At 51.0% G+C, this 25,645-nt stretch overlaps 5 non-coding genes across 5 annotated transcripts; 2 read left to right on the top strand and 3 right to left on the bottom strand.

Annotated features, from left to right (window-relative positions):
• Positions 1-4,358: 4,358 nt before the first annotated feature.
• TRNAV-AAC (transfer RNA valine (anticodon AAC)) lies at positions 4,359-4,431 on the bottom strand. Its single transcript has one exon. It is a non-coding gene; the product is annotated as a tRNA-Val (tRNA).
• Positions 4,432-8,297: 3,866 nt separating this feature from the next.
• TRNAI-AAU (transfer RNA isoleucine (anticodon AAU)) lies at positions 8,298-8,371 on the top strand. Its single transcript has one exon. It is a non-coding gene; the product is annotated as a tRNA-Ile (tRNA).
• Positions 8,372-13,809: 5,438 nt separating this feature from the next.
• On the bottom strand, positions 13,810-13,881 carry TRNAP-UGG (transfer RNA proline (anticodon UGG)). Its single transcript has one exon. It is a non-coding gene; the product is annotated as a tRNA-Pro (tRNA).
• An 8,185-nt stretch (positions 13,882-22,066) lies between these two features.
• TRNAV-AAC (transfer RNA valine (anticodon AAC)) lies at positions 22,067-22,139 on the top strand. The gene has a single exon. It is a non-coding gene; the product is annotated as a tRNA-Val (tRNA).
• Positions 22,140-22,811: 672 nt separating this feature from the next.
• Positions 22,812-22,885, bottom strand: TRNAT-UGU (transfer RNA threonine (anticodon UGU)). Its single transcript has one exon. It is a non-coding gene; the product is annotated as a tRNA-Thr (tRNA).
• Between the last annotated feature and the right edge of the window lie 2,760 nt (positions 22,886-25,645).

The following is a 25,645-nucleotide window of genomic DNA, read 5'->3' as shown; positions in this document are numbered from 1 at the left end:
CCAGGAGATGTTCTTCATCACAGGGGTCTTGTCCTGTCCTCATTGTGTTGACCTGATGGCCAAAATCCTTACTGTCCATATACACCCAACCAGGGGCAGGGTCTCCAGCCCATGTGGCAGAAGAAGGCTTAATAGTCACTACCTTTACATAAGGGACAGGCTTCCTCATGGGTCTGGAAAAGGTGAGGCTGGGGCTTGCCTGGACCCAGCCTCCCAAAGCACAAAGCCAGCCCCACAGAAGCTCGCACTGCTCTACACACCTCCCACAGGAAGGTGCAGCAGGAGCACCATGCCAGTGGCACCTGCCCTCCACAGCAGTTCCAGTGGTTTTCTTTAATCTCCGTTTCCTCCCCAGTTCTGCTGGCCTCAAAGCTCCAGGAATCAGGGAACTGATAAATACAGGAGACCACTGCCCCAGCCAGCCATGGTCCCCAGCACTTCTGCAGAGGTTGTTGTGGAACTCTGGAAATCCTCTTCAGTGACATTCAAGTGTCTAAGTGTCTGGCTGAATCACTGGCCAGGCTGCACCTGCAGGAAGAGGCTGGCAGCAGAGATTGTCAGCAGGAGCAGATGGGACTAGAAATCAGGGATGGAAGCTGGTAAGACAGAGGCTTCAGGTAAAGGGCAGCCCCTTGTAGGGCTGAGGGTTCATAACCAGCACAGCCAAATGAAGGGATGTTGTAGGAAGCAGTCCAGGGAAGGAGAAGTGAAAGCTGAGGAGGGAAAGCGCAGAAGTGCCAGATGTGGAGTCCATGCTGAGCTGCAGCCAGAAGGAGGGATTCCCCCAACAGCCACTGAGGGTGTGGCATAGATGTGGCTTGTGGCAGGGAACAAGAGGAGTGCCTGGGTCACTGTGGGAGTGACAGGGAATTAAAGGACTGTAGCCTAGAAAGGGGGAAATGCCAAGTTATCCAGGAAAAAAGTAAAGCTGGAAGCTGGACATTTGCTGCTTCCACCAGCAAGTGGTGCTGCCCCAGTGACAAGGAGGGACATAAACACTGGGAGGACAACATCTTAACAGAGCTAATGCCTGAGCTGAGCCATCCAGTAGCAAAAGGCTGCTTCATTATATTGACCAATGAACAGAGGAAAAACATGTAAAGAGACATCAGTCCCCCCAGATGTCTGGGTAAGATATGAGAGAAAGGCAGAAGAAGGGCTTGTCTGGGACTTGAGCCCCGGAGCTCTCCCACCCCTTGAGCAACAAGCCACCATCAGAATGGAGGCACTGGGCATACTCCAGAACCAGTCTGGAACACACAGCCAGTGCTCTGAGAAGTACTGCACCTAACTTCACCTTTCCAAGGTCATTTCCAAGCTCTCTTCACAGTCCTGAAGGAAGAAACCAACTTCCCACTTGAAGAGGTCACAAACCACTCTGTCAAAACAAAAATCAGTAAAGTAGCGCTTTAAGGAGAAGCAAAAGAATTTAGGAGGCAAACTTGGATGGGACAGACCCACTTCTGCAGACCACAGCCATTCCAGAATAGACTCGATATTAAAGGCACAGAGACCCTAAAACAGTAATCAAGGAGGACAATTCAGAAAAAAATGATCAAGGTGAGCAAATCACAGAGCAGAGGGGTGGAAGCCGGGGCGGGGGGAAGGTCAAGAATTAGATTAAGCCAAGTATGCAAATAAGCCCCTTTAGTGAATCAGAAAATCCCCATCCCAGTTCAAACGATGTGTTAATGTGCCGAAATTAAGTATAAAAGACAGCTCAGCTGTTTCCCTTTGAATAGGGGTGGGAATTTTTTTTTTCAGTAACATGCATACTCTTAAGTCATTAATAGAATGGTCACTCCATTAAAATGTTGACAAACTGTTTTGTGGATCTGGAGTGTTTTGATGCTTGTTTTGTGCCCATTAACCCTTTGTTGAAGGGAATTAGAAGTCTGTCCAATACACAAAGCATCTGGGCATTGTTGGCGTATGATGGTAAGAGAAACGTAGGGAACACAAAGTCAGGGAGAGCAGCAAACACACTCTGTGGCGGGAGCATCAGGGAGTTCAACTCAAGACTTCTTGCTCCCTGAGCAACACTCGGCCTTGCAAAACTCATCTTTGGAGGAAAAACAAACATTACATATCACAGTTTTAGAGAAAAGCAAAACCAACCCCCTCCCACCTCCCCTCAACATACACCAGCTGCACTTGACTTCTCCTTGCCAAAGCCTTCCCCACACTTCCTCCTGTCTGGAGGCAGATTCAGCTGGTGCTGCTGGGCTCAGTCATTCACAGCTCTGCCTGGTGAGTGTGACTCCACCCAGCACAAGTTGAGCTTCTTCTGGTGCCTTTTTTGATCCAAACACCGTCAAAGCTGGGCAGCCCCAAGTGTTGGCGCTGGCAGGGAGTCAGGCGTGGGCACATAGCAGAGCTTTCTCTGATATTCTGAGGAAAGAAGTAGAAAGAATTGTGGTATGACTATAGAAAAACAAATGCTCGAGAAATGATAAGATCATGAGAGAGATGATCAAATACAGCAGAGAAAGTACATGTCAGGAAATACACCGACAATATAAGATTACATAGAAGGAAGGAAAGTCCACTGAGGAATGGACAACAACTGCGCTAGTGACAATACACAAGAAAGGCAGTGCACAGAAGGATTGCCCGAACAAGTCATCTAGGCAAGCTACTGCTGATGATACTGATAGAGAGATTGAGATCAAAAAGAAAAGAACATCTAACAGGCAAGCAAGTGGGATTTGGGAAAGATAAAAGGACCATACGGCAAATTTAGACACTAAGATTAATAGCAGAGAAAGCTCGCTGAAAGAGCAAGGACATCTGCAACTGCTTCATTGATTGGGAAGGAGGCTCTTGAAGAATTCCACCAGAATTTCAAGTTTCTACCCCACCACCAACCTTAGTCTGGACCAGTCCACAAAAGTGATCCACTTCCTGCACACTTCTACAACTGTGCAGATAAGCGATGGTCACTTAAATACCACCCTATACTGAAAACCCACAGACCTCTTTGCTTATCTATACGCCTCCAGATTCCATCCAGAGGAGACTACATGATCCATTGTATACAGCAAGGCACTAAGGCACAACCATATTTGCTCTGCTCCATCAGAGACAAACATCGACAAGACCTTTACCAAGCTTTCCTCAAACTACAATATCCACTGAAGGAAGTGAGGAAACAGATTGACAGAGCCAGAAGGGTTCCCAGAAGGCACCTGCTGCAAGTGGTCTCACAAGGAAAACAAGAGAACACCACTGGCCATCTCACGTACAGCCACTACTTTAGACCTCTCCAACGCATCATCCATGATCTGCAAACCATCCTGGACAATGACTCTTCACTCTCACAGCCCTTGAGAGGCAGGTCTGTCCTCGCCAACAGACAGCCTGCCAACCTCAAACAAATCCTCACCACCAACTAAAGATCACAACATAGTAACACTAAATAGGGAACCAAGCCCTGCAACAAACCTTGCTGCCAGTTCTTCTCGCATATCTACACCACGAATATCCTCACAGGACCTAACAGCAACCATACCATCAGGGGATGCTTTACCTGCACATCTCCTAATATAATACATGCCATCGTGCACCAGCAATACCCCACTGCAATTTACATTGGCCAAACTGGACAGTCTCTATCTGAAAAACTGAATGGACATAAACCAGACATCAGAAAGGGTCATGGAGACAAACCTGTGGGAGAGCACTTCAATCTCCCTGGACACTCAGTAACAGATTTAAAAGTAGCAGTCCTACAACAAAGACATTTTAAAAATCAAATCGAGAGAGATATCTCTGAGCTGCAATTTATTTGCAAATTTAACTCCATCAACCAAGGATTCAAACAGAGACTGGGAGTGGCTGCCTCCTTCCAAAAGCAGCTTCTCTGCCCTGGGTGTGAACAGCTCCACATTAGACTCTGACAATGGGTCACATCCCCCTGTGTGATCTGACTTGTTTTTAACTCTTTTGATACCAACTACTGATCATGGGCCATTTCCACGTGGACAGAATAGACCTTGTCCGCTCTGGCCCTCCCTTTTACTGGGACCCCACTCTTGGTGATAGGAGAATCATACTCTCACCAACTGAGCGAGCCAGCCTGCACAGTGACAGCTCACAAGGGCCCTTTCAGAAAGGAGCAAGAGGCAGCTGCAGGGTCCCTGGGGCCTCTGGAATTAGCTGGCTACCCCTCCCCCACTGCTCACAATCCCCACAGCAGGTGGGAGAGAAGATGGTCAAAATGCTCTTTTGTGCCCTTTCACACAGCTGAGCACAGACACCTCCAAATGCCCCTGTCGATGGAGAGCTTCCTGGGGAGCAGCCAAGAAGAAGTAAGTGGGGAGGGGTCTCCTGTTGCCTTGGGGGAAAAAACTCTGCAGTGGAGAATGTGGGTATTGATCCCACTACCTCTTGCATGTTAAGCAAGCGCTCTACCACTTGAGCTAATTCCCCTCTGAGCAAGGAAAAGTTCTGCCCCAGCCACCTCATTGTTGAGTCCATATGTCCCTGCAGCTCCCCTGACTCCTTTCCTAAGATGACACTTGTAAAACCAGTTCCTGTCAGCTGGCTGAGCGGTTCCAACAGTGGTGATAATAATGTCATGCTGACGGTTTCAAGCTCCAGGTGAGCCCTTGGGGCATCTTGACTAAGTGGCCTGGCTGCTGTGGATGGGGAGGTTCCAGCACGCACAGGGAGCTGTGCAGGTCCAGCCTTGTGGGAGGGCTCTATGGGAATCCCTGCCTGCATCACAATGCCACTGCCGGGGGGTGCTGGCGGGTGCTTTCTAACAGCTCTGGCTAGTAAACGCACCCAGATGGGGCACTCTGAAAACAGCTCTAGAAATAAATCACACACATGGCCAGTAATTAAAAGCATAAAAATATGCCCCAGAGCCCCATTGTGAACCCCTCCTCCCACAGACACTGACTGTCCATGATCTCCTCTGCAGCTGCTCTCAGAAGTGAAGCATCTGCCAAAGCACCACATGCTCCAGACCTCTGCAGCTCACAGAGCCACCCCTGCTGCGTGTATATCACCTGCCCATGTAGATCAGTGAAACTCTGAGCCCAGGGAAGCGACACAGGCAGAGTAACCTGTTCAGAGGACACCAGGCAGTGCAGAGCCAGGCTGCCAGGCACCAGCACCCCCAGGCAGTGATAGTGTGACACAGGCTGTGATGCCCATAGACCCCTCCCACAAGGCTGGCACTGCACAGCTCCCTGCGGGTGGGACAGCAGACAGAGCAGCTGCTGCTCCAAGGCCATGTGCTCTGGGTGAGCTGGGAGCAGCTGAGCTCAGGAGTAGGCAGCAGATTGGGGTCCCTCCAACGGAAGCACATTGCAGCAGGGGCTGATGTTGTTACCTCTCTGCCAGGGAACATGGGCCATGTTAATGTCATACTCAGGGGAAGAGAGGGAGGGGACAGGCAGGGTCTGAGGGGACACCTGGCAGGGTCCTAGGACAGCAGGTGAGGGGCAGCAGGGTCTGAGGGAATTCCTAGCCAGGGCTCAGGGCAGTGGGGAAAGGGAGACAGAGTCTGAGAGGGGGATTCCAGGTGGGGGTTCAGGGTGGTGGGGGAGGGGCTGAGGGGATGCCTGGGTGAGATGCTGAGCAGTGGGGGAGGGACAGCAATCTCACTCCAGGAACCACACTGTACCTACAGCTGCCTGTTGCTCCTTTCCGAAAGGGCCCTTGTGAGCTGTTTCTCTGTAGCTTGGATAGTTTAGGTGAGTTGCGCACGGTTCTCACAAAACCAAGGGGTCGAGCCCTTGCTAGCCAGTAGACAAGTGCAGGGTGTTCCTCTGTTACCCTTTGCTGGACTGCTATAGGCAGCAATGTCCAAAGACATGAAGGAAGCTGAGTGGCTTCTGGAGACCTGACCAGAGTCTTGCTCAGGAGGCTTCACTCTGCTTTGCTGGCAGAAGCCCTGACCTTTATTCCCTTTACTCCATTACCATTCCGAATGCCTGCTCACTGGAGTGCTAAAGAGTGGGATGCTGGGATGCTGATGAGCTGACCTGCAGGGCTTGTTATCTTCTGAGCAGCTGCTGCTGTGCCTGTCACAGCCCTGGATTTATTAGGAGGTTCTACACAACAAAGTTATTTCAAAATAACTATCGCAGCCTCTGCACAAGGCAACAGGTGCTTTGAAATAATGCAGAAATAAATAGGGGACGGCTTCTTTGGAAATAAGCAAACCTCCTTGTAAAAGTACAAGTACAAGTAATAGCAGCTATTTGGAAACAGGGGCTGCTAAGACAGGGGCTAGAGCCTAATTTGAAATAAGCCATAGTGTGTCCATTGGCTGCATCTGAAATTAGCTTCCTGTGTGTAGATGAGGTATTAGGAAATCTTGGTCTTGCCACTCACTGGTGCTGCAGCTCCCCAAACACTTCATGCACCCACAGTTATATTGGCACAACACATTAAGGCTGACACAATTTAGCACTGACGAGGGCAGAACCTTAACCGGGTGTTTTTCCTGTCTCTGTTCGGCCCCCACCAGCTGGATCAGACTCTGACCCTCCCCACACAGACGCTGCCGTCCAGCGCAGTTAGTCGTGGGAAAGGAGAATGGGCCAAAGAGGATCCTCCTTGCGCTCACATTCCTCACCATGAATTCTCTCCCCAGCCGCCGGGGCAGAGCTCTCAAGAAGGAGACTCCCTGAGGCAAAGCCCTGGGGGGTCTCTGCGATGGCCCCGGCCCTGCAGCCTGTCCCACCTGGCCATTGTGCTGGACTGTCTGTGAGGTCACCACCTCCCCACCTCCTTTAACCAATCATCTGAGGTTCTTCCAAAGGCCCTTGTGATGTCACAGACACACCCACCAGTACCCTGCAGGGCTCATGTCCTGCCCCTGGCAGCCCCCTCTGCAAACGCACCCCAAGGGTCTGCAACAAAAAAGGCACATAAAAACCACAAAACCCCTAACTCCTCCCATCCTCAGTGTCCTGTGGGATCCTGGCACTGGGGCAGGTGGGGAGAGAGGAGGGGAGACTGGTGGTTTCTGACCTGTCCACTCCAGAGGGCACAAAAAGTGAAAGGAGCATTTTAACTCTCCCCATCCTCAATGTCCTCTGGGCAGCAACTCCAGCTTCCCTCCGGCACAATGTCTGTGCTGGGGAATGGGAAGGTGGTGTTGTGGGCAGTCCAGCCGTGTGGGTTGGCCCCACGAAAACACATTTCTTTCAAGTGCTACAGGGCTGTTTTTTGGTTTAAGACACAGACGAACACATTTACCTCCCTATCAGGAAGCAGTAACATAACAAGGAGACGATTGTGGCTTAGCTGGCTAACATACCTGCCCCATAAACAGGAGATGACCAGTGGTGCCCTGTTGTATGTCCTCCCTTGGCAATGTCTCTCCCTGCTGGGGAAGGTAAAGGCTGATGGAAAAGGAGCGTTGGAAAGAATCTAGTCACAGCCTGGAGCTCGGGAAAAGGCAGTTGTGATGGGTGTGGGGAAGGTGCTGCTGTGGCTGCCAGAAGAGAGTCTGTGCCTCACAGCTTTGTGGTTCTGGGGGCTGCCTGTGCCAGCCAGCTCCTCCAGCACGTTTGTAACACAGACACAATTCCCTGTTGGCAGGAGCTCTGTTCTGCCCTGTCTGCGGGAGCAGCTCCTGCCCCAGCCCTGCCGCTGCACAGACACCCCCAGCCCTGTCTGTGCACACACTAATGTGTGACAGGGAGCGTCTCACTCCCAGGCACACCCAGCTCTGCCCCCTCCCTAGTGGTAATTCACCTCTCACCCCAGCTGTCCCCAGTGCTGACCTGACACACCTGAGATCCCTCTTGTAGCTTCCTTCTGCATCCTCACCAACATTTCCTAACCTTGCTGGGAAGCAAACCCCCTGCAGTGGACATGAATTGTGCAGGTGGGAGACGTTCTGACACAGCCCCTGGGCAGGGCCCAAGGTTTCAGCTGGTTACTCTGCAGTGCAGAGGGAGGGGGAGGCCGGGTGCCAGGGGAGAGGCGGGAGGTGTGAAGGGGAACCCGGGCAGGGCTTGTGGGTGAGGGAGGAGGGGAAAAGGGCAGTGGGGGGGGTTGGCAGGGTCTAAGGGGACAAGGGGATCAGGGCAGTGGGAAGGGGTGGGAGAGACAGGATCTGAGGGACCCACTGCAGGACCCAGGACAGCTGGCAAGGGGCAGCCGGGGCTGGGGGAACTCCAAGCTGGGCTCAGAGCAGTGGGGGATGGGTGAGAGAGTCTGAAAGGGGAGGCCAGGCTGGTGGGGGAGGGGAGAAAATCCCTGTTCAGTGGCCCAGCAGCTGCCTGTTGCTCCTTTCCAAAAAGGCCCCTTGTGAGTGACTTTTTGCAGTTGGCCGGCTAGTTCAGTTGGTCAGAGCGTGGTGCTAATAACGCCAAGGTCGTGGGTTCAAGCCCCATGCTGGCCATGGGCAGGTCTTTTCTGCTTTCCTTCTTGCGGCTGCTCTGGGCAGGAGGCCCAAAGAGCTGAAGGAACCAGGCTCAGAGGCTGGCAGGGAGCAACTGGGAGTCACCACCCCAGGCAGAGGGAAGGGCTGCAGAGTGGGCCTGGGGGAGGTGAGGATCCCCAGATTCCCAACTCTGCAACACACCTCCCACAGGAAGGAGCAGCAGGAGCCCTCTGCCAAGGGCAGCAGCTACAGCAGCTCCATGAGCTTTCTCTGCTCCCCATCTCCCCACAAAGGCCTTCTGGCCTCCCAGGCTCCCTCCCTGGACACCTGCTACTGCAGCACCACAGGCCCAGGTAACTCACCAGTGGTGCCAGTCCCTGCCTGCCCTGCTCCTCTTCCCGCCTGAGTTCTGCTTCTTCACTCAGGTCCCCCAGCTGCTGCTCTGGTGGGCAGAGGGCTGGGGAAGGCACAGGAAGGGCCCTTGGGGGTGAGGTGCAGAAGCACAAGAAGCAGGCCCTGGAGGAAGTCCATGATGAGCAGCTTTGCCCATGGGAGCTCAGGAGAGGGGCAGAGAGGTAGAGGTGACAGGGTGGTTCTCTGCAGAGGTGGGGTTGGCTGACAGTCCTGGGGGAACGCACCCTCTCCGGATGCTGTTTCCCTGCTGCCTCCGTGTCTGGGCAGCCCCTGATGCTGTCCCATCTATGTGGTGCTGAGTGCCGCGCATCATCCCCCTGAGAGCCCGGGGAACAGAGCTGTCCAGGGTCCACATGCACCTGGACTGGTGGCCCTGTGGGATGCCTGTGGCCACCCCAGTTCGGACCTGACACTCCCTCCCTGAGCACTAGGGAGGCTGGTGTTCATGGCACCTACCTAGTGGTCCCTCCAGGAAGGCAGGGGAGGCACAGTCAGACAGGACCCAGCTGGATGGCCTGGATGGGAGATCAATGACGAGAGCCCCTTCACTTGAGCCCTTGTCATCGCTGGTGGGGTCGAGTGGCTGTGCTGTCCGTGGTCGCCTGGTGCTGGCGAACGACCCCGGATGCTCCTCGCCCTCGGTCGCTGTCTCTGGCTCAGTGTCCCTGACAGATGTGTTGAGGAAGATGGTGGGAGGTCCAGCCTACTTCGGCCCCAGGAGGCAGTGGAGCTCTTTGTAGAAGGGGCAGCTTGTGGGGGCTGCCCCCGCCCTCCCGGCTGCGTCCCAGGCCTTGCAATACCCCTGCCGCGGTTCTTTTCATTTGACCGGACCTGGTCCAGTGTGCAGGTGGGGTGGCTGTGGCCAAGCAGCCCCTTTGCCAGCCGCTGAAAGGTGACCGCATTGCGGCAAAGGACCCCCCTTTGTTAGAGGACCTCCTCATCCTTCCAGAGGGAGAGGAGGTCCGGGATCTTGGCTTCTGTCCAGGAGGGGGTTCGATGATTCAGGGCCTGGGCCGCCTCCTGGGAGAACTCCCCGCTGTCTTTGGAGGGCCCCTGGGGTGGGTGGGAGTCTGGGTGGCTGGCCATAGGTCTGGGTGGTGTGGGGGACTGGCTGTCGGTCGTGGTGGCTGGTGAGCTGGAGAGCAGTGTGGCCTCACTGCTGGCTCTACGCTCTCAGCTTCCTGCCTGAGGGTTTCTGGGAGCCTGCGTCCTCTTAAGCGTGGTCGGACACTAGACCCATAGAGCTCTGTCTGTGCTCTGAGCGGTGCTGCCGCCTGCCGGCTGATTGCCGCCGTGGAGGACTCTCCCTTTCGAATGAGCGGGCCGCGGAGCGTCTACACTTGATCTCTTTTGAAATTGTCTTTCGAAGGAGGCCGCTCTTCCCATCCTGGGAACGGAGGACCGACTTCGAAAGAACACGGGAGTTCTTTCAAACTTACTTTCGAAAGGGCGCAGGGTGAGTGTGGACGCTCCGCGAGTTCTTTTGAAAGAGCTCGGTCTTCCAGTTCTAATTTCGAATGTACTTGCTAGTGTAGACGCGACCTTAGGGGCAGCGTGGAGCGAGAGCAGGCAGGGAGCCTCTTTTATGCCCGTTGTGCTGCTGAGTGGGAACTGTCTCGAGATATTCACCTCCAGGCTGTTTGCACCACAAACATGCAGGATCCACAGCAACCCCTGGACAAGAGCTTAAGACCTTCTGCACACACTCCCAAGCCCCTCTCCAACACCTGTCCCTTTGTGCAAGGGGCTGCTCTATGGATTGTCTGCTAAGCCACCTCTCTGGCTGAGTCATCTGAACCCCACCCACTCAGGCCCTCTGGACCCTGCTGAACACTGCAGCCTTCGGTTTCAATCCCTGCCTGCCCTCACTGTGTCTGGGAACAGGAGGTGGCTGGCTAATGTTGGTGGCCAGGAACAGCCTGCAGCTGTTAGCTGTCTTTTATTCTGGGCAGGCAACAAAAAACTACTTATTTCCAGCTACAGAGGAGGGTGAGGAGAAAAGAAATCCCTGCCTGACCTTTTGCTTCCTTGAGCAGCCTTCCCCTGTGTGACTCATAGGGGGAGGGCCTGAGAGAGGCTAGCAGGCTTTCACAGCCAGAGGCAGGAGCGACCAGGGGAGCAAAGCGGACAGGGAGCTGCTGACAGGGGGAGATTAGGAGGGGGTGGAGGATTGTCTGACCCTCAGACTACTATCCCATGCTTCTCATCCATGTGGGCACTCATGATACTGTGAGGTGCAATGCTGAGCAGGTCAAGAGTGACTACAGAGCTCTGGGGGCACGGGTGAAGGGGTTTGAGGTGCAGGTGGTGGTCTCTTCAATCCTTCCTGTTGTGGGTAGGGGCCCGGGCAGAGACAGGTGCATCCTAGAGGTGAATGCCTGGCTGCGTGGATGGTGTCGCCAGGAAGGCTTCGGTTTCTTCGACCACGGGATGCTATTTCAGGAAGGACTGCTAGGCAGAGATGGCGTTCACCTTTCAAGGAGGGGAAAGACTATATTCGGACACAGACTTGCTAACCTGGTGAGGAGGGCTTTAAACTAGGTTTGCTGGGGACAGGGGAGCAAAGCCCGCAGGTAAGTGGAGAACATGGAAACCTGGGAGATGGGTCGGAAGTAGGAGGGTGCATGGGCAACAATGTCAGAGTAAAAAGAGGGCCAGGAAAAAACTGGGGGGCAAGTTCAAATCAATATCTAAGATGCCTATATACCAATGCAAGAAGTATGGGTAATAAGCAGGAAGAACTGGAAGCGCTAATAAATAAATACAACTATGATATCATTGGCATCACAGAAACTTGGTGGGATAATACATATGATTGGAATGTTGGTATTGAAGGCTACAGCCTGGTTAGGAAAGAGAGACAGGGAAAAAAGCGGGGAGGTGTTGCCCTATATATAAAAAATGTACACACTTGGACTGAGGTGGAGATGGACATAGGAGATGGACGTGTTGAGAGTCTGTGGGTTAGTTTAAGAGGGGTAAAAAACAAGGGTGATGTCCTGTTAGACGTCTACTACAGGCCACCTAACCAGGTGGAAGAGGTGGATGATGCTTTTTTTAAGCATCTAACAAAATCATCCAGAGCCCAGGATTTGGTGGTGATGGGGGACTTTAACTATCCAGATATATGCTGGGACACTATCGGGGCACAGACTATCCAATAAGTTCTTCGACTGCATTGGAGACACTTTTTATTCCAAAAAGTTGAAAAAGCCACCAGGGGAGAAACTATTCTGGATTTGATTTTGACAAATAAGGAGGACTTGGTCGAGAATTTGAAGGTGGGAGGCTGTTTGGGTGAAAGTGATCATGATGAAATCATAGAATTCACAATTCTAAGGACTGGTAGGAGAGAAAATAGCAAAATAGAGATGATGGATTTCAGGAAGGCAGATTTTGGTAAACTCAGAGAGCTGGTAGGTAAGATCGCATGGGAGGAAAAACTGAGGGGAAAAACAACTGAGGAGAGTTGGCAGTTTTTCAAAGAGACATTATTAAGGGCCCAAAAACAAGCTATTCCCCTATGTAGGAAAGATAGTAAATATGGGCAAAGACCGCCTTGGCTTAGCAAGGAGATCCTGCATGATCTCAAACTAAAAAAGGAATCCTATAAAAAATGGAAACTGGGACAAATTACAAAGAATGAACACAGGCAAATAACACAGGAATGCAGGAGTAAAATTAGAAGGGCTAAGGCACAAAATGAGCTCCAACTAGCTCCAGGCATAAAGGGTAACAAGAAGGCCTTTTACAAATATATTAGAAACAAGAGGAAGACCAAGGACAGGGTAGGGCCATTGCTCAGTGAGGAGGGAGAAACAGTAATGGGGAACTTGGAAATGGCAGAGATGCTTAATGTCTTCTTTGTTTCGGTCTTCACAGAGAAATCTGAAGGAATGCCTGACATAGTGAATGCTGGTGGAAAAGGGGTAGAGTTAGTTTTTGAAATAAAAAAAGAACAAGTTTAAAACCATTTGGAAAAATTAGATGTCTGCAAGTCACCAGGGACTGATGAAATGCATCCTAGAATCCTCAAGGAGCTGATAGAAGAGGGAGCTGAGCTGTTAGCTCTCATTTTTGGAAAGTCATGGGAGACAGGAGAGATTCCAGAAGACTGGGCAAATATAGTGCCCATCTACAAAAAGGGGAATAAGAACAACCCAGGAAATTACAGGCCAGTAAGCTTAACTTCTGTGCCAGGAAAGAAAATGGAGCAGGTAGTTAAGGAAGTCATCTGCAAGCACTTGGAAGGTAGTAAAGTGATAGGGAACAGCCAGCATGGTTTTGTAAAAAACAAATCATGTCAAACCAACCAGATAGCTTTTTTTGAGATGATTACGAGACTCGTAGATAAGGGAGAAGCAGTGGATGTGGTATACCTAGACTTTAGTAAAGCATTTGATACGGTCTCGCATAATATTCTTATCGACAAACTAGGCAAGTCCAACTTAAATCGTGCTGCAATAAGGTGGGTGCATAACTGGCTGGCTAATCGCACCCAGAGAGTAGTTGTTAATGGTGCTCAATCCTGCTGGAAAAGCATAACAAGTGGGGTCCCGCAGGGGTCTGTTTTGGGACCAGTTCTGTTCAATATCTTCATTAATGATTTGGATATTGGCATAGAAAGTACGCTTATTAAGTTTGCAGATGATACCAAGCTGGGAGGGGTTGCAACTACCTTGGAGGATAGGGTCATAATTCAGAATGATCTAGATAAATTAGAGAAATGGTCTGAAGTAAACAGGATGAAGTTTAATAAAGATAAATGTAAGGTGCTGCACTTAGGAAGGAATAATCTGTTTCACACATACAGAATGGGAAAAGACTGTCTAGGAAGGAGTACAGCAGAAAGGGAACTAGGGGTTCTAGTAGATCACAAGTTAAATATGAGTCAACAGTGTGATGCTGTTGCAAAAAAACAAAAAGCAAACATGATTCTGGGATGCATTAGCAGGTGTGTTGTGAGCAAGACACGAGAAATCATGGAAGAGGACATGAGCCCCAAAACCATCTGTATCAGCTATTAGACAATGGTAGAACAAGGGCTTGTCTGGGATTTGAACCCAGGACCTCTCCCACCCAAAGGGAGAATCATACCCCTAGACCAACAAGCCCTGCTTGAAACAAAAATACTGGGCACAGAATCAGGTTTCAATAAACCCTCAGTGCTCTGATAAATCCTACACTTAACTTCACCTTTCCAAGGTCATTCTACCGCTCTACTCTGTGCTGGTTAGAACTCAGCTGGAATATTGTGTCCAGTTCTGGGCACCCCAATTCGAGAAAGATGTGGAGAAATTAGAGAAGGTCCAGAGAAGAGCAACTAGAATGATGAAAGGTCTGGAGAACATGACTTTTGAAGAAAGGCTGAAAGAATTGGGCTTGTTTAGCTTGGACAAAAGAAGATTGAGGGGGGACATGATAGCGGTTTTCAGATATCTTAAAGGATGTCATAAGGAGGAGGGAGAAAACTTGTTCTTCTTGGCCTCTGAGGAGAGAACAAGAGGCAATGGACTTAAGCTGCAGCAAGGGAAGTTTAGGTTGGACATTAGGAAAAAGTTCCTAACTGTCAGGGTGGTCAAGTACTGGAATAAGTTGCCAAGGGAGGTTGTGGAATCTCCCTCGCTGGAGATATTTAAGAACAGATTAGATAGATGTCTATCAGGGATGGTGTAGATAGTGGTCGATCCTGCCGTCGGGGCAGGGGACTGGACTCGATGGCCTCTCAAGGTCCTAGTGTTCTATGATTCTATGATTCTATGAAAAGCTCTGCAAAGACATAGGCCAAGTCATCCCTCCAACCCACCCCATATGCTGTGGCCTGAAGCAGCTCCCGTCATTTCCTCCCACACAAATTACAAAATTTGCTGCTGGGCACATTCTGTTGGGAACCCTGACAGATATCTGGGGTGGGCGTGTGACCCTGCAGGCTGCGGTCTCCTGGATTGCTCGTGAGCTTGCTCAGACCTGAGTAATTTTACCATATGTCCTGCATGCAGCAAATGGAAATAAGGTCATGCAAGGGAAAGTGCTGCCTTGCATTGTGTAAGAGACCCCTTGTGGAGAACTCGACCTTGCGTCTTCTAACAGTGTAGGAACCTCTCCAGCTCTAGCAGGGCTGGGTACAGGCACCTGACTGATTCTCACTACCTCGACAATTGCACATCTACATCCTTAGCTGTGCAGAGTTTTGCCCTCCGCTTTGGTGCCAAAATTAACAAGCCATAGAACTCTACAGGAAAATCCTGACCTCCTGATCTCTGAGTGTGTTTTGTGGCTCTGAGTGTTTAGCTCTTGATCTAGGATCTTTTTCGTGGCCAGTCTGAGCAGCCGGGGACATGTCAGGCCTCAGTTCCAGGTAAGAAACCCCTCATCCTCCAGACTCTGGCCTCTGTGGGAGCCCCAAGGTTAACTCGTAAATGAGCCTTTTGGGGCAGAAGTCACTCCATGGACCTCTCATCCTTTCATTCTCAAGGCAAGTTGTTATGATCATGAGGGTTAGCCAGCAGCCTGGGAGTAAAAGGATTAACCTCCTGAGCCAGGTGGGGTTGGCCTATAGGAATGTTGGTAAGAATTAAATTTTGGCTCCTCCTTCTCTGTTCTCTGTCTTTTTCCTTCTTCTTCTTTCCAGCCATGAGGGAGAGAGACACAGAATGTCTCCCTCCAGGAACAGGCCCTCCCATCTTCTGTGAGTCGGGTAAAGTTTACATAGATCCATTAGGCTTTATTGCTTTCTGGTTTGGGAAGTGGGGTCTGATGTCTGTGCACTTTTTAGAAATGTTCTTTTCCTCTCCTTGTAACTAAGTTCTAGGCCCATGGTGGAGACTCCCCATGTGTTTTACTTTGTGACTCTTCCATCTCGTCATGAGGTTTGCAACACAAATATTGTTGTAATAACAAAAGTTCTTCCTTTTTCTTTTTATTAACCTGGTATTGGTTAATGTTTGTGTCCTGGTTTTTACTTTTGGGGCTGAGATTTCCCAAGTCGTCTCTCCCCAGTTTCCTTATTATTATTGGCTGGTGGCAGTTAATTTTATCCCCAAAGTCTAAGGTTTTTGGATTTTTGGAGGGAAGTTCATACCAAAACCTGGTAGATAAGGTCTTGGAGGTACTTTTGCTGGCCCCCACATCTGCATTTATCTTGCTAGAGTGGGGAAGGAGCCATGACAGAAGTTTGTAACCCCTGGCTGTGGGGTTGGTGTTAGCGTGGCTCACTCATGTCTCACTTTGGGGGCTTTGGGCCAAGGCCTGGGGCTCTGCAGCTGGGAACTGTCAGTGACTTTTCTGAGATGTGTTGGTCCTTTCTGCAGCCCCCACTGTGGGAGGGCTTTGCCTGGTCCTGGGCTGGGTTCTTTTCTGGGGCTTCCAGCAGCTCTGCCCCTGCCATTTGAATGTTTCTTGGTCAGAGACACAGGCTTCTTCCTGTGCCTGCGGTGGGCTCTGACGCTGCTGGACGAGCGTGATGAAGCCAAAGTGCTGTGAGCTCAGTCTGAACCAAGTGGCCTTTGTGTGTTAGATTCCTGAGCCCCCCGGCTTTGGGCCTGGTTCTCCTGCCCAGCACAGGCCACTGTGAGCAGGGCCCTGCATATCTGTGATGTACAGTACCCTCGTGTGTTCAATGGAACAGAACCCTGAGCTTTGCAGGCTGGGAACTGATCTCCGCTGAAGGATAGGTTTGCTCAGTGCTGGTACATTTGCAAAGGAAGATGGCAAGTGTTTAAATGTATTTCAAACATCCAGGGAAAACCCCAAATGGACTGGAGATGAAGATCTATTTCCCTTAAGACAACCATCTGTGAAGGAGCACCTGGGACTTCTTCAGCTGCAGTCAAATGCTCCACCACGAAGCTGTACTCTATACCAGCGGCAAATGGTGAAAGTTTGGTTTTGCTGTGGAGGCAACTGTGATGGAGTGGGAGGAGTGCATGTGTGAGACTCAGGCTGGATGTGTGTGAGAGAAGCAGAGCACCTCCCAGCAGCTAAGGATGACCCTGGGGCTATAACCTAGGCTGGCAGGTAACACCTCTGCCCTGAACAAAGAGGAGGGAGGAGCCCAGCTGGGTTTCAATCGGAGGGGGCAGTTAGAAGCTGAAGGGGAGAGGGAGATGGAAGGCAGACAGCCGGGCAAGGGGGAAGCTGCACCTCAGAGGGGCATCCCTCAGGCTCCTCTCCCCAGGACGGGATGGAATGACTTTCTCTGATTGCTGCACTGACTCTTCTGTGACAAACTGGGCCTCTGTCGCCTAATAAACTTCCTATTCTACCTGCTGAGTGAGAGTCACTCCTGCCTACGGCCAGGGTGCAGTGCATGGGGACCCCTGAACCCCACCACAGCAACTCTACCTTTCTCAGAAGGAATGCATGTATGCCAGTATCAATAGCCAAGGTAAGCAGGGTGCCAACCTCCAAAGAATCACAGGTGCCCAGAAATTGTTTATCTGCAGGTCCCATGGCGTAATGGCAGTGTTCAGAGCTCTGCATTCTGCAATCTGATTTCAAATCTGTGGGGTTTGCTCTAAATCTCTGTCTCTCCAAGGCCTTTCTTCTCCACAGATACACCTGAGTTGGGGCTTTTTCCTCCTAGTGAATGAGTGAGGCCCTCTGGAGCTCCATCAACAGTATTTTACCTTTAGGGGAACCTCCCAGAATATGCCCTATGTTCCCTACTGCTTCAAATCCCTCCCTGTGGACCAAGCACAAATCTGGTGCTGCACTTAGTTGGCTGGAAAAATATGCAAGGGGTTGTGGACTTTGTTGTCACTCCACCATTTCCTGTTTGTCAGACCTCCTTCCCTTTTTCAGCCACCCACTTGCCTGGCCACTCTTTCCTCATCCAGCAGCTTACAGCTGGAAACTAAGAAAAGCGAGTCCTTAAAAGCTTCTCGGCCCACCAACTCAAAGGGTGTCTCAAGTGGAGGGGGGAAATCTCACATCTCAAGGAAGATGGGCGAGCTCAGCAACTTCTGAGCCGGCTGCTTCTTATTGCCTCAAAGAGAAGAAATCAACAGCATACAGGCACGTAAGTGCAGCAAAGGGGACAACTACTGTTGGTGGATGTTTTATGTTTCACTAATTACAAAAGTGTTCCCATGTCTCATTGAAAGGTACCGCAGGCTGTCTGATTGCTGGCACTCATAGGGGCAGGGAATGCCTGGCTCCAGGCCAGCCATAGAAGCAGAAAAACAGGCCAGGACACAAATGACATACTGTGTTTTCTGCTGATTTCAGCTTGGAAAGTTTTTTGATTACCAGTGCACCACAGAATCTCAGCTGTGTTCCTCTGACCCTCCCCTGCAATGCCATCCACCTGTGTGGCATTTGCCGTGACACCTGGATGGGCCAACCTGGAGAAAGTGGTGGTGAGAGGGCCTAAGAGCTGCCTTTCACTCACTCATCGGGTTGAGCAGTGGACTTTTGGGAACACTCAGCAAGATCTGTGAAGTTGCCTGGATCATAATGGGCACAATGGGGTCTTTTTTCCTCCCCTTGCTGAGGAAGAGCAAAAGAAGAAAGGAAGAGCCCGCTAGTGCCTTGGTGTCCCAATAGCGCCGACAATATCCTTTCCAGGAGCATTTGCCAGCAGCAAGGCCCCACACAGTCACTAATTGCTCTCTGGCCAAAGTTTGGAAAAGCTCTGTTGAAGCTTGGGATTAAGCCAAGGAACTTTAAATCTTCAGTCTAATGCGCTCCCAACTGAGCTATTTCAGCAGCTGTTTATGAGGCTTTCAGGCGATCACCTCAATATTGGAGATGTTTTTCTCAGCTATTGCTGTGATCGCAAGTGTCCTTGGGAGGCAGGAGGAATGTTGGCAGCTTCCTTGAGCTTGAGTTCCTCTTTTGCCCCATTTCTGCCTTACTTCCTGGGTTCACCCAGTGACCGCAGGGGACTGCAGGATACTGATGGCAAGGAAGGAGATGGGATTTGACTCTTTTGCCACAAGAGTCTCTTTCCACACCCTAGCCCCTTGGCCCCAGGATCATTGTGTAACTGGATGGTGCCCAAGCTTTTGGTGAGGGGCAAGAAGGAGGCAGGGCCACTCATTTGTAAAGGCCAAGAGTTACAAAGACAAAGCAACCCCAGGAAGAGTATTTGAAGAAGTGATCCCGAGGGATGAAGCATCTAGAGGTCCTCGGGTGCTCTCGGCCATACTCCTTGTTGAAGGAAAAGGTCCAGGATCATTGAAGATAAATATGTGGTTTTGCAGAGAGCTATGTTTTCTTCAACCATGGGATTCTGTTCTGGGCATACACATTGTGAGGCTGAGATGGCATGACTGAAAAAAGAGAAGATTCTGTGTTTCTATGACCCTCTTGTGTAACTCTATAAGGGGAGTTCAGAGAGAGTTAAAAGACTATTTATAAACAAGCCACAGACCTGGTCTTGAGAACCAACAGCACCTCAGCTCAAGAGAGTTTCTCTTGAAAAGAGAACTGGCTCCACAACCCTGAAGTTTTTATACCATTTTAACTCTTTGTTCAAAAAAAAGTCTGTAATTATCAGGTTGATTAACCCACCACCCCTCCCTATTGTTCTCCTTTTCTGAAGGGAAGGGGAGTGGGGTGTGGGGGTAGGTAAGATGCCTGCACAACTGGGCTTTTTTCTTTGGGCTATTTTTTTCATTTTGGCTTAAAGTCCATTTTTTTCCTGTTTCATTGGAAATTAGAGCCCTGTCTAACCTTCTTATAGGATTATAAAGTAAATCACTACACTTAACAGTCCTTAAAATGTTGTGTCCGTAACTGAGCTGCTTTTGGGGTTTTAGCCCCTCTTAGTTTAAAATCCATTCTGTTTTCTGTGTTTCAGTGGGAACCAGAGCCTTGTAGGACTTCTTAGAGTATTTAACAGTAAATCATCATGCACAACAATACTTAAAGGCAATGGGAACTTGTCTGGATTGAGGACCCTTTGCAAATATCAAAGTTTTTTTTTTTTTAAAAGATGCTTCTTTCATATTTTGAAATAAATCTATTGCAAGCATAGGGTGCACTCTACAAATACCTCTATGTTTGTAATATTTGTTAATTTTAACAGCAATTGCTTGTTCTGAAGTATGGTAGAAAAACTGGGAATCCTTGAAACATTTCAGTTTGGGTTAAACTTGGGGCTTTTTCCCCCCTAATGTTCCTGAGTTACTAGAAAGGGTGACTCATAGGCTGTTTCTACACAGGTCACTTCCTTCAGCAGTGGCATGCTAATACACGGAGCGAAAGATGCTAATGAGGTATGGATGCAAATTCCCTGTGCCTCATTAGCATTACATCACCTTCTGGACTCCAAAATGCCATGTAGAAGCGTGGCCCAGGGAGCCCTACCAGAGGCCCCTTCTTCCCAAAAATTTTCAGGGGCCCAGCTTCTACCTGATGTTCAGGAGTCTGGAAGAGCATCTTCTGGACTCCAAATCATGTGACCTTATGCTAATGAGGTGTAGGAAATTTGTAGGAAACCCTTGCTGGGTTCTGGGCAGTCTCAGACCAACCCTGGACCAGCCTGGCAGCCGTGTTTACCCGAATTCATGTTCAACAGTGATAGGGTCAAGTTACCACCTGTAGCTCTTTCTGAGCCCCTTGAGGCTATTGCCACTCCCACCACAGTTCCCCTCCCCTGTGTGAGTGGTGTGGGGCAGGACTGAGCATCTTTCCCTTTCTCACATGAGGGCACCACAAGCACCACAGACAGGTGTGTGGCTCCCTCCCTCTCTCATGGCATTGTTCTGGCCACAGGCTGAGACCAAACAGCTATCTTAGGGCACAACCGCAAGGTGGGGAAGTGACCTACAGGGGCAAAATCTCCTTTGGTGTATTACAAACCTGGCATTCTTGTAGTTCTCAGAGCAGAAAATAGGTGACTGGTACAGGTGCTGGCTACATGACTGGGCGGCTGCAGTGGGAGTTTCTACATCACTTTCCCATGAAGTTCCTGTCTGAATTATGCCTCAGTTGTACCATTTGTCTAACAGAAACCCATAGCAAGGGCTGGCGCAATGTTAGCAGAGACATTGAAACGAAGCCAACTGAGCATGCAGAGAATAGAATTGATGTTAGGAGTGGGATTTGAACCCACACCCCCCTTTGGAGACCAGAATACCGAAATAAGGGACAGACAGAACCTTGAGTTTGGAATCATAGACCACTTGGGCAGTGGTGAAAAAGGGGAACTCTCAGTCCTAGCTATCTTTAATGTTTGATGAATTGCTCAGGCAGACCACAGTAGCACGTCTTTTTCAACACCAAACTGGTGTTCTCCAGCACAGCTGGTTTTCATAAAGAATCACCCTCACCTAACATTTGGAGGTGCTTTGTCATTAGCTAAAAAGTTTTGGACAAAGTGGGAACTGCCGGCTTGCGGAACTCAGGGCTGGAATTCTTCTATGCAAATATTTGCTAAATAGGGGGTTGATGGGAGTTCTGATGGGCCGTGTCTACACTTACACAAAACTTTGAAATGGATTTTCCCACCAGCTTCTCTTCCCCACTTACAGCTGTGAGCTAAGTAAGAACATAGAACTCTTAGTCTACCAGGTATACCAAGTAAACTTAAACCCACCAACTTCTTGTTATTACAACAAGAAGCCAAACAGCTAAGCTAGCCAGCCCACCTGAAAAATGCCTTGGAAGTGGCCCTTTCAGAAATGATTCAGAAGGCAGAGAAAGGCCCGTTCGGGGTTCAGGAACAAGGTGAGTGGGTTAAGAGTTGCTCCTAGGTAGAGGTGTTAGTTCAAGTGGCAGAGCACTCAAACCCTTGTCCTTGTGTAAGTGAATAACACAAATTCAGAGTAAAACTGGTGTTTGAACATTTGTTTGTTCTGTAGTTGTTAAAAGAATTGTTGTGTTCTGTTATGCACACACACATTTCTTTGTTATAAGCTGTTGCAATTGTTTTGGCTGCAGCCTGGCTCTCCTTTACTACTTCTTTCCCCATGGCTATGTCTGTACTAGAGAGTTTTATTTCAGAAAAGCCACAGTTCTTTCAAAAAGTCCCGTGGAGCAGCTACACAGCAAGGCTGTGGCTACAGTGCCCAGCCCTTTTGGAAGTGGCGTGGAAATGTGGCCGATAGGAAATGCAAATGAGGTGCAGACTTAAATATTGCATGTCCTATTTGCATAACCGGTCAGGACCTCAATTCTGGAAGAGCTGATATTGAAAGTCCCAGTTGTGAGTGCAGCTGCTTCCCTCTCCTTGAGCAGCTGAGCCAGTAAAATACTTCCCTCAATTTCTATAAGGTCCCCCATCCACATGTGGCAGGGCAAGCCGTGGCTTGAGGATGCAATTTAGGGGAGGGCAAGAGGCAAAAAAGTAGAGCTCCTGTAGTGTAGTGGTTATCACATTTGCCTAACATGCAAAAGGTTCCTGGTTCAAAACCAGGCAGAAGCATGAATGCCTCTGTTTGTGGGGCTCACTCTTATGCCCAGAAGGGCTCATCTCTTTCTCCTATAACCTCTCTTACAGATAAGCCCAGCACCCATGTGACAAGAAGAAGTTGAACCAGACCCTGTTGTACAGCAGGAGAGCCCAGCAGATGCGTTGCTGCTAGTGCACAGAAACTCTGTCCCAGCATGTACTTGAAGGCTTTTCCCTCACTGCTGTCGCTGGCTGGGAATCACAGAGCTATCTTTGCCCCGCAGCCAAAAGAAGCTGTGCCAGGCAAGTGCCCCTGCCTGATCCCACATGTTCAGTCCCAGCCAGACCCAGCCAACGCCTGCTCCTGAACCTGCCTCCCATCGGCCCCTCACAGACTGACCTGGCAGAGAAGGGGCCAATCCAGCTGGAGCTCCTGTGCTAACAGAGCAGCTGGAAAGGAGCAGAGCATGACAGGAGGAGACGCAAAGGCTGCAGACCCTGCCCATGGCCCTGCTCTGGACCCACCCAGCAGGGACACATGGGCTGAGCTGTGCTGCTCCCAGGGCAGGGCACCACAGTCCCCTGCTCACCCCAGGAAGCAGCTCTGCAGGGGACATGAGTGATCATAGCCCTGTTGGGCCAAACCTGCCCTTCCTGTGTCCCCGGCCAGCCAGTGAGTGGCAGAAAGGTTCCTGGCAGGGTTGAAGGCACCACTGGGAGTTGAACCCAGGATCTCCTGTTTACAAAGCAGGCGCTTTTACCAGTTAAGCCTTGGTGCCCCCCTTGCTTGAGCTGTGGGTCCTGACAGGGAGGTATCTGTGTTCGTCTGTGTCTTCAGCCAAAAAGCCGTCCTGCAGCACTTTAACGACAACCAAACGAATTTATCAAGTGATGAGCTTTTGTGGGGCCGACCCACTCTGGTGGGCTGCCCACAACAACCCCTTCCCATTGCCCAGCACAGACATTGTGCCCGACGGAAGCTGGAGTTGCTGCCAAGAGGACATTGAGGGTGAGAGGAATGAAAAACCCCCTTTCACTTCCTGTCCCCTCTGCCGTGTGCAGATCAGACTCCACCAATCTACCCTCCTCCCACTCCACCTGCCCCAGTGCCAGGATCCCACCAGCAGAGCCTGGAGTCCTGCCCCCCTTTGCTCCCTCAGCCTGACTTTCACTCTGTGCTCCCCACACCCTCCTTTCTCCCTCTTCACACCCCAGGGGTGGGGCGAGGAGGGCCCAGCTCCGGGGCAGAGTTATCTCCTGTCTCTCACGGAGTGGGGGATGGGCTGTGCTGCCCCGGCTGGAGCTTTTCAGGGTGAGCATTTGCTGCGGTGTAACTAGCAGAACATTTTGCCTTTCTGTCTCCTTCTGCCCTTCAGTCCCACTTGTGACCCTCCACACAACCCCTTTGGTTTATTACCAGCCCAGTGCAAATCACTGTGCCCTGGGGGCGGGGCTGACTTCCCAGCTTTCCCTGTGTGAAACCTTCGAGCAGGGCCTGGGGCTGTTACTGTGCAGTTGCAGGTCGGGGTCCGCTGGGGGTGTGGGGCTCCCAGTCATGTCTGGTGCCCTCGCCCCATGTCACAGAGGTGTGTGCCGTGTGGGGTACATACCTGACCGTCCATTGCCGCAGGTGGGGGTACCCTTGCGTGGGCAAATCCTCCTTGCTGAACAGCTGCAGGTGGGCCATGGCAAGACCCAAGTGGGCATCAGTGGGGAGCCACAGACCCCCCCAATCTGCCCTGGATGAAGACTGTGAATGCAGGGACATGAGTTGGGGATCACTGTTGGCCTCTACAGGGTATGAGTAGGATCCATGGCTCCGCACACCTTCCTGGGTGAGGCTCCTGCTTCTGGGCTGGCTGGGGGCTGGGCATCAGTGGGAAGAGCAGAGACCCACTCTCCATTCTGGTGCCCAGCCTCACGAGCAGAACTCTGGTTCCTTTTCTGACCCCACGGCTGCTCTGCTCTCCCCTCTGCCCAGGCCTTCCTACCCTTGCTGAATCAGGCTGCCCAGGGAAGCCCCCAGAGAGGGCTGAGCTGCAGCAAGGCGGCCATCGTCAACATGTCCAGCATGGCTGGCTCCATCCAGAATGTCTGTGGCTGGGAAATGGTCCAAATCATCTCCTATCACTGCAGCAAGGTACAGGGCACAGCCAGCAGGGCCTGACTGCTGCCTGGGTTTGCTACTTGCACAAATCCCTGTCACTCGGTGTATTCCCCTTGTTCCCCATCCTGCTGTCATCATTCCAGCCTCCAGCGCTGTGCTGGGCAGGGCCGTCAGGTTTTGTCTACCTGCAATTCACTTGGGCTTTAGATCAGACTTCCCATCCGGTAAGGAACTTTCTGTTGTGCCTGTATCCCGCCGGAGAAATCCCCACGCTGAGATGGGCTGGGGACAAACCTCTGACCATTTTCCAGTGATAGAGAGCCTGGCTCAGTGGTGGAACACTTGACTGCAGATGAAGCTATACCAGATGCCCCTGTTTGGATGGTTTTCTTAATGGAAATCCATTTTCACCTCTGGCTCCAGTATGTTTTGGGGTTGCACTGGATGCTTGACATGGATTTAAACACTTCACACTTTCTTCTACAAACGTACAAAAACTGAGCGAACCCGTCCCTCAGCTGCCTCAGTTCCCAGCCTCTGAGGCTCAGGTTTCTGTTCCCATCCATCACACAAAGGTGCAGTACGATGCACATGCACAGGGCTCTGCTTGCCATGGGCTGCACTGGGCAGGAGAACCAAACCCACAGCCAGGGGGCTCAGGAGTGTGACACAGAAATGCCCTTGGTGCAGGCTGACACACCTAGGCCGTGTCACACTCAACCAGCAGCAACATAGACTGACCCAGGCCCAGGAACAAGCGTGTGGCTCTGAGCAGTAAATAGTCACCAGGCAGGGGGCAGAGCTAGGCACAGGGCCAGGCAGAGCCCTCCCACAGAGGGAGCTGCAGAAAGGACCAATGCAGCAGAGAAACAAAGAGACATAACTGCCGAGTCTCACACATTGGCTCAGAGCTACCGAAGCAAGATACGAGTGAGCCAGGCTGATGCCAGCCCCACAGCCATGGGTCAGTAATTCGCCCTGAGACTGAAGGGGAGAGGTCCCGGGAGTGACTCCTTCCCCCAAAAGGCTCATTTGTGAGTTTACCTCTGGGCACCCAGAGGGAACAGACCCCTTGGGGCACAGCCCATGCAGAGCACAGTTTAGTAAGCATGAAAGGAAGCACAAAAATCTACCCCACGAGCCCCAGTTTGAACTCTTATTGCCAGAGACAACGACATCTCCACTGCGGCTGCTCTCAGAACATGGAGCACCCACCAAAATGCTCGCAAGTGGCAGACTTGTGCGGTTGACACAACCAGCCCTGTTGCATGTATCTCACCTGCCCAAGTAGCTCAGCAAATCTGTGTGACCAGGCAGGTGACAGGCACAGAAACACAGAGGATGCCAAGAACAGTAACAGCAGGTTACTGCCAGTCACCAGCACCCCTGGACAGAGGCATTTGGAATTCTTTTGGTGATGCCAACAGTGACA

This window comes from Carettochelys insculpta, chromosome 33 (genome assembly GCF_033958435.1).
Source record: "Carettochelys insculpta isolate YL-2023 chromosome 33, ASM3395843v1, whole genome shotgun sequence".
NCBI lineage: Eukaryota > Metazoa > Chordata > Testudines > Carettochelyidae > Carettochelys > Carettochelys insculpta.
This window is presented reverse-complemented; position numbering and strand designations above follow the sequence as displayed.